General features: G+C 42.9%; 1 non-coding gene across 1 annotated transcript; it reads right to left on the reverse strand.

Moving 5' to 3' along the window:
• Positions 1-4,919: 4,919 nt before the first annotated feature.
• Positions 4,920-5,083, reverse strand: LOC118096679 (U1 spliceosomal RNA). Its single transcript, XR_004693958.3, has one exon. It is a non-coding gene; the product is annotated as a U1 spliceosomal RNA (small nuclear RNA).
• Between the last annotated feature and the right edge of the window lie 995 nt (positions 5,084-6,078).

Here is a 6,078-nt window from a genome sequence, read left to right on the forward strand (position 1 = left end):
ACTTTATGGTGAAGGCCAGGTAAGAAAGTATGATGATGATGATAATTCCCTTGATAAAGAGCACTGCACTGAAGCCCTGCTCCCTCCATATGAGATGCAGGAGTGGAGCTGGTGACCGCATCCAGGCCAGGAGGACCAGGCAGCCCCTACCACTCACTTCTTCCCTCAGACAGCTCAATTAGTATCCTCACAGGAAGGGGCTTGATGGAGCTGACTTCCTCCCTCACCGATAGCAAGTGGCAGTTCCATAATCCTAGTCCACAATCCTATACCCACTTACTTGGCAAGAAGTCCAAAGGAACTCTATGAGATGGATGTCCAGGTGGACACATATAGGATGGTGCAGATATTGTTGTATATGTATGTTTTTGTGGACTAGGTGCCTCTTTACCAGATGTTGGTGGATAAGAGGAGAATTGTAAACAGTGTAGGGAAGGCCATTGAAACAGCAACCCCACAATTAACACTCCTTTATACCTGTGATGGGTGTGTGTGGGTGTGTGTGTGGGTGTGGGTGTGTGTGTGTGTGTGTGTGTGTGTCTGCCACCATCTTCCTCTTCCTGCATTAAATGAAGGGACGTTTTAGTACAAAAAGGATTAGGCCATGCCATAAGAAATCTCACAATCCTTAAGTTGCCAGAAGACACCCCTTGTTGTTTTTGCTGTAATAGTTCTGAAAGCATCTGTGAGAGATGTGTATGGGATCCTATGGGATCTGGGTCAGTGCAAATGTACTGTTAGCATGTGATTCCTCACCTAGTTAATAGTATGTTTATTGCGACCACAACTTCTGAGTAATATAATGAGGGCTGGCGTATTATAGTAAAGTGGCAGCTTTATTCATTTTAAACCCCTTTTTATTGCCTCTTCAGACAGAACCCTTTCACACACACAGCCCTCCTCAGCCAGGATGCTCACTAGGTGAGCGTCAGTCAGTCACTGTCTCGAAGGCCAACCTACCTCACATGGTTGTTGTGAGATAACTGGGGAGAACCATGTTCATTGCCTTGAGCTCCTTGATGGAAAGACTGGATATACAAACAGTGGTACCTCGCAAGACGAATGCTCTGCAAGATGAATTTTTCGCAAGACGAATGCGTATTGCGATCTGATGGTGACTTGCAAGACGAATTCATTTTGCGAAAAATTCGTCTTGCATTGAAATTTAATTAATACATTCCTATGGGCAAAAAAAGAAATTTCAATGCATTTCTATGGGAAACCGCGATTCGCAAGATGAATTTTTCGCAAAACGAATTGACTCGCGGAAAGAATTAAATTCATCTTGCGAGGTACCACTGTACAATGAATAGGTATAATTATATAGTCATTATTGGCTATAATTTGCAACGTAGTAATCAGTGACTTGTTGGGGGTTTTTAAGTGGCTGTGTGTACCTCTAATGCACTAATTGTGGAGTGCTATTGCTTTTTTAAATGTAAAAGGCAGCAAAGTTTTACATTCACGTTGCACTGCACATCTGGTTCGGGAGCTATGCTGCACAAAGTCTGTGTTCCTTGTTAGGAAAGAAAGGCAACAACAGTAGCCTGGCTTTCACACTCAGAGAGACCCTGCCTGCCTACCCTCCACATTATAGAGTTAGTCCAAGACATTGGGCAAATGGCTGCCTGCTCCCCACTGCATTCAAGGTCCCCACCCCCAAAATTGATTGTTTCCCTATTTGTCTTCCTGGAAGAGATCCATTTAGCAGCTCTAATGTATGTATGGACCTTACATCTGGAACAGCCATTGTATAATGGTCTTCTACATATGTTGTTGTTTAGTCATTTAGTTGTGTCCAACTCTTCATGACCCCATGGACCAGAGCACATCAGGCACTCCTGTCTTCCACTGCCTCCCGCAGTTTGCTCAGACTCATGTTGGTGGCTTCGAGAACACTGTCCAACTATCTCGTCCTCTGTCGTCCCCTTCTCCTTGTGCCCTCAATCTTTCCCAACATCAGGGTCTTTTCCAGGGAGTCTTCTCTTCTCATGAGGTGGCCAAAGTATTGGAGCCTCAGCTTCACGATCTGTCCTTCCAGTGAGCACTCAGGGCTGATTTCCTTCAGAATGGAGAGGTTTGATCTTCTTGCAGTCCATGGGACTCTCAAGAGTCTCCTCCAGCACCATAATTCAAAAGCATCAATTCTTCGGCGATCAGCCTTCTTTATGGTCCAGCTCTCACTTCCATACATCACTACTGGGAAAACCATAGCTTTAACTGTATGGACCTTTGTCGGCAAGGTGATGCATCTGCTTTTTAAGATGCTGTCTAGGTTTGTCATTGCTTTTCACCCAAGAAGCAGGTTCTTTTAATTTCATGACTGCTGTCACCATCTGTCATGGAACCCAAGAAAGTAAAATCTCTCACTGCCTCCATTTCTTCATTCTCCATTTCCTCTACATCTACCATAATCTGCCACTCAAACAGGCAATGATGATCTCAAAGGGGGCAGATAAGGAGGTGGGAGAGATGGGTGGCGAGGTGATTGTGTTGCTCATTATCTATTAACATCCTGCATTAGCAGCTCTTGATTATTCAATTGGCGAGGCACTAAAGAAGATTTTCAGAAGAAGAACAGTCAACACTGAATAAAATATCTTTTAGCCTATGCATTGTTCGGTTCTCACACATCACCTCAGAGGGGCTTTCCGAAGGAAAAACAAATCCAGATGCTTGCCGGATGCCAGGGTAGCTAGGGACCATTTAATGTCACAGAGCAACACTCTAGGCAAAGAGTTGCAATCAGTTTGCCTCCCTGATTGAGTCCCTGATGTGATATCCGTGTTTGCAAGCATATGTCTGTCCCATTCATGTGTTACATTTTAGGTGAAGTGGGCCTGAGCCATGGGGATCTCGAGATTCCAGATACTGCTGGACTTCAGCAATATCAGCCCCAGCCAGCACATTAGGGATGATGGAAGGAGTAGGCTAGCAATATTTGGAGACTTCACAGATTCCCCACTCCTGCCCTATGATAAGGCTAACCTGGGAGAAGGTTTGTATTTAGGTAGCCACTATTTAGGCATTCACACTGAAGCACCACTAAGAAGTGAATGCTTCTGCTAATCATTCTAAGAATTCCTCCTGAGTGAACACATTGGGGAGCTTATTGTCCTGCCAAACAAAACGCATGACAACGTGAAGCTCAAATGATTTTTCAAAAGCACTCCATCTACAGGTCAAGTTTTAGTTCCTCTTTATTACACACCACACATAGCTTGCTTCCGGCTTGCTTCATGCATGATAATGAAGTAACCATGGAACTATAGTCATGCAAAATAAATATTGTTGTGGGAAATAAATGGGCTGTGTTGCTACACACAAGAATGCCAAAACATTGAGCAACACCAATCACTTAAATGTCAGTTTAATGAGGGCATGACCAGATTGTGTGATCCTCCTTCAAATTAATTTATAGCTTGGTGTAAGATGCTAAATTGACTCAGACTCAAGGTTTTACTGTTCTCTGAAAAAGTGAAAAGGAATCTTATGAATGCAAGCATAAACATTTTCTCCCAAGTTTCAAGGGGCCTATTTCTCCACACATACACATACACTATTATATTTATAATTTGCAGACAGAAACCGTTTTTGAAAACAAAAGTAGCTGCAAGTAATTTCCCATGGTTTTTTAAAAAAATTATTATGCACTTTGCCAGACTCAAAGGAAACTAAAATGGTAATGAAGGAAAAATAGGGACATATTGAAACTTCCACATATTCCACAGAAATAGCAGGGCTTCTCCTGTAAATATCATTCCGAGAGAGAGAGAGAGAGAGAGAGAGAGAGAGAGAGAGAGAGAGAGAGAGAGAGAATGTCTATGGAAGGTGAACATCACATTTGAAAAAAATGTCTACAACAGTTCATTGAATTGTTTAAATTCAGCTTATTTTTTTTTAAAAAACTAATTAAATCTTGAATTAAAAATGTTGGAATGGCAAACAGATAACTGAAGTATGTGCCCATATTTTAACCCACCTTTTAACTTTCTGCAAATGCATTTATTGAGTTCAGGTTTAGGACTCGTGTCTGAGTGTCTATACAAGCATCTATGTCAGTGATGGCGAACCTATGACACGCGTGTCAGACGTGACGCGCAGAGCCCTCACTGCTGGCACGTGCCCCATCGGCTCATTTGTGCTGTTGTTGTTGTCCCCCCCCCCATTTGTCTCCCGCTCCTCCTCACGCTACAGCTTGTCTCCGCTGTTAAAACCTTTTTTGTTGTTGTTGTTGCTGGTAGCCAGATATTGGTTTTTTAACCCTTTCTGTGCTGTTTTTCTGGCACTTCGGCAGACTATGTCGGTGCTGTATGTTAGTTCCAGCGAAGGTATTATTCATCAGTTATTTCTGTTCTCTTTCCGCCCAAAAAAGTGCAGCAGCTTTGGGGCACCCCCCCCCCAAAAAAAGCAACGCAACTTTTGCACCCACCCAAAAAACCTCCAAAACTTTGGTCAGCAGCTCCCCCCCCAAAAAAGCTCAACAACTCTGGGCACTTTGTGATAAATAAGGGGTTTTTGGTTTGGTTAGGTTAAATAATTAGTTTTTGGTTTATTAAATACAATTATATACAGTGGTATTACGAATTTAATGGGTTCCGAACGCACATTCGTAAGTCGAAAAAAATTGTAAGTCGAATCCCATAGGAATGCATTGGGAGAAAAAATTCTAAGTCGAAGGAACCCTATCTAAAAATTCGTAAGTAGAAAAATTCCTATCTAAACCGCATCCAAGATGGTGGACGGAGCTCCGTTCGTAAGTAGAAACATTCATAAGTAGAGGTACCACTGTATTACAATTATACATTTTTGTTATTTAAACTATAAATATCGCGAAATTGTGGTTTTTTCCTCGAAGTGACACACCACCCGATTTATGCTCGGGTTATTTATTTATTTATTTATTTATACCAAAAAATCTGGGGAAAGCGCGAACGCAGTCCCCCACTACCACAAATTATGCAGTCGAGTTTCCCGCATTTGGGGAAATCGCAGGGGTCAGCACACCCGCAGTGCAATGGATGAGTCTCACCCTGGGAAAACCACCTTCATGATCATGGTGTCTCCCCTGCCAGGTAAGTATATTTATGCTCGGTTTTTGGGCGAATTTTAGCACACCAAGATCAAAAGGTTGCCCATCACTGATCTATGTTCAGTGCAGGAAGTTGGTGCCCAAGTCCAGGGTCAGCTCTCAGCAGAATGAGCAGCAGGGGCCCCATATACAACAGGGCTATGTTACCATATTTTGAGAAGTGCTTCAAATAATCCACATTGCCATCTAAAGAGTTTGGGGTAGAGAATGAGGCCATTAACTACAACTTCTAAGACTGTAGTCCCAAGCCCACTGAACTGGGAATAAGCCCCATTGAATTCAATAGGACTTACTTAGAATCATCAAATTATAGAGTTGGAAGGGACCCTGAGGACCATCTAGTCCACCCCCTGCAATGCAGGGATATTCAGGTGCCCCATATGGGGATCAAACTTCTCAATAGACATGGTTAGGATTGCACTGTGAAATTGCCTAATGGAATCAGTAGCTATATTTTCATTATCCTTGATCAGGGATTGCCAATGTGATACCTGCAGGCAAATTTGCCCCCCACACACAAACACCTTCCCTGTTGCTATAGGGTTCTCTCCTCTCACTGAAAATAGGCTTGAAAGAAGCATTATGTTGTAGCCAATATAATATGCTAAAGTATCTGCTTGGTTATGGAGTGTGAAGGCTGCCTGAAACAGTTTGTCCTGTTTGGCAATGTGTCATAGGCCCAAAATGTGCAGCACTGTGTAAGTTTAAGAATTTGCTGTTGTCAAATTGCTTTTTATGTAGAACCATAGAATTGTAGAATTGGAAGGGACCCTGAGGATCATCTAGTCCAACCCCCTGCATTGCAGGGATATGCAGCTGTCCCATACGAGTATCGAACCTGCAACCTTGGCACTATAAGCACCACGCTCTAACCAACTGAGCTATGTTCTGCGGGAGAAAGGCAGGATATAGAATTGGTGGACAGTGTCAATTCAGCTGTCCATACCACAAGAATCTGCAAGCATTTGAGTGAAATGTCCATATGC

The sequence above is a fragment of the Zootoca vivipara genome, chromosome 5 (assembly GCF_965207765.1).
Source record: "Zootoca vivipara chromosome 5, rZooViv2.hap1.1, whole genome shotgun sequence".
Lineage (NCBI taxonomy): Eukaryota > Metazoa > Chordata > Lepidosauria > Squamata > Lacertidae > Zootoca > Zootoca vivipara.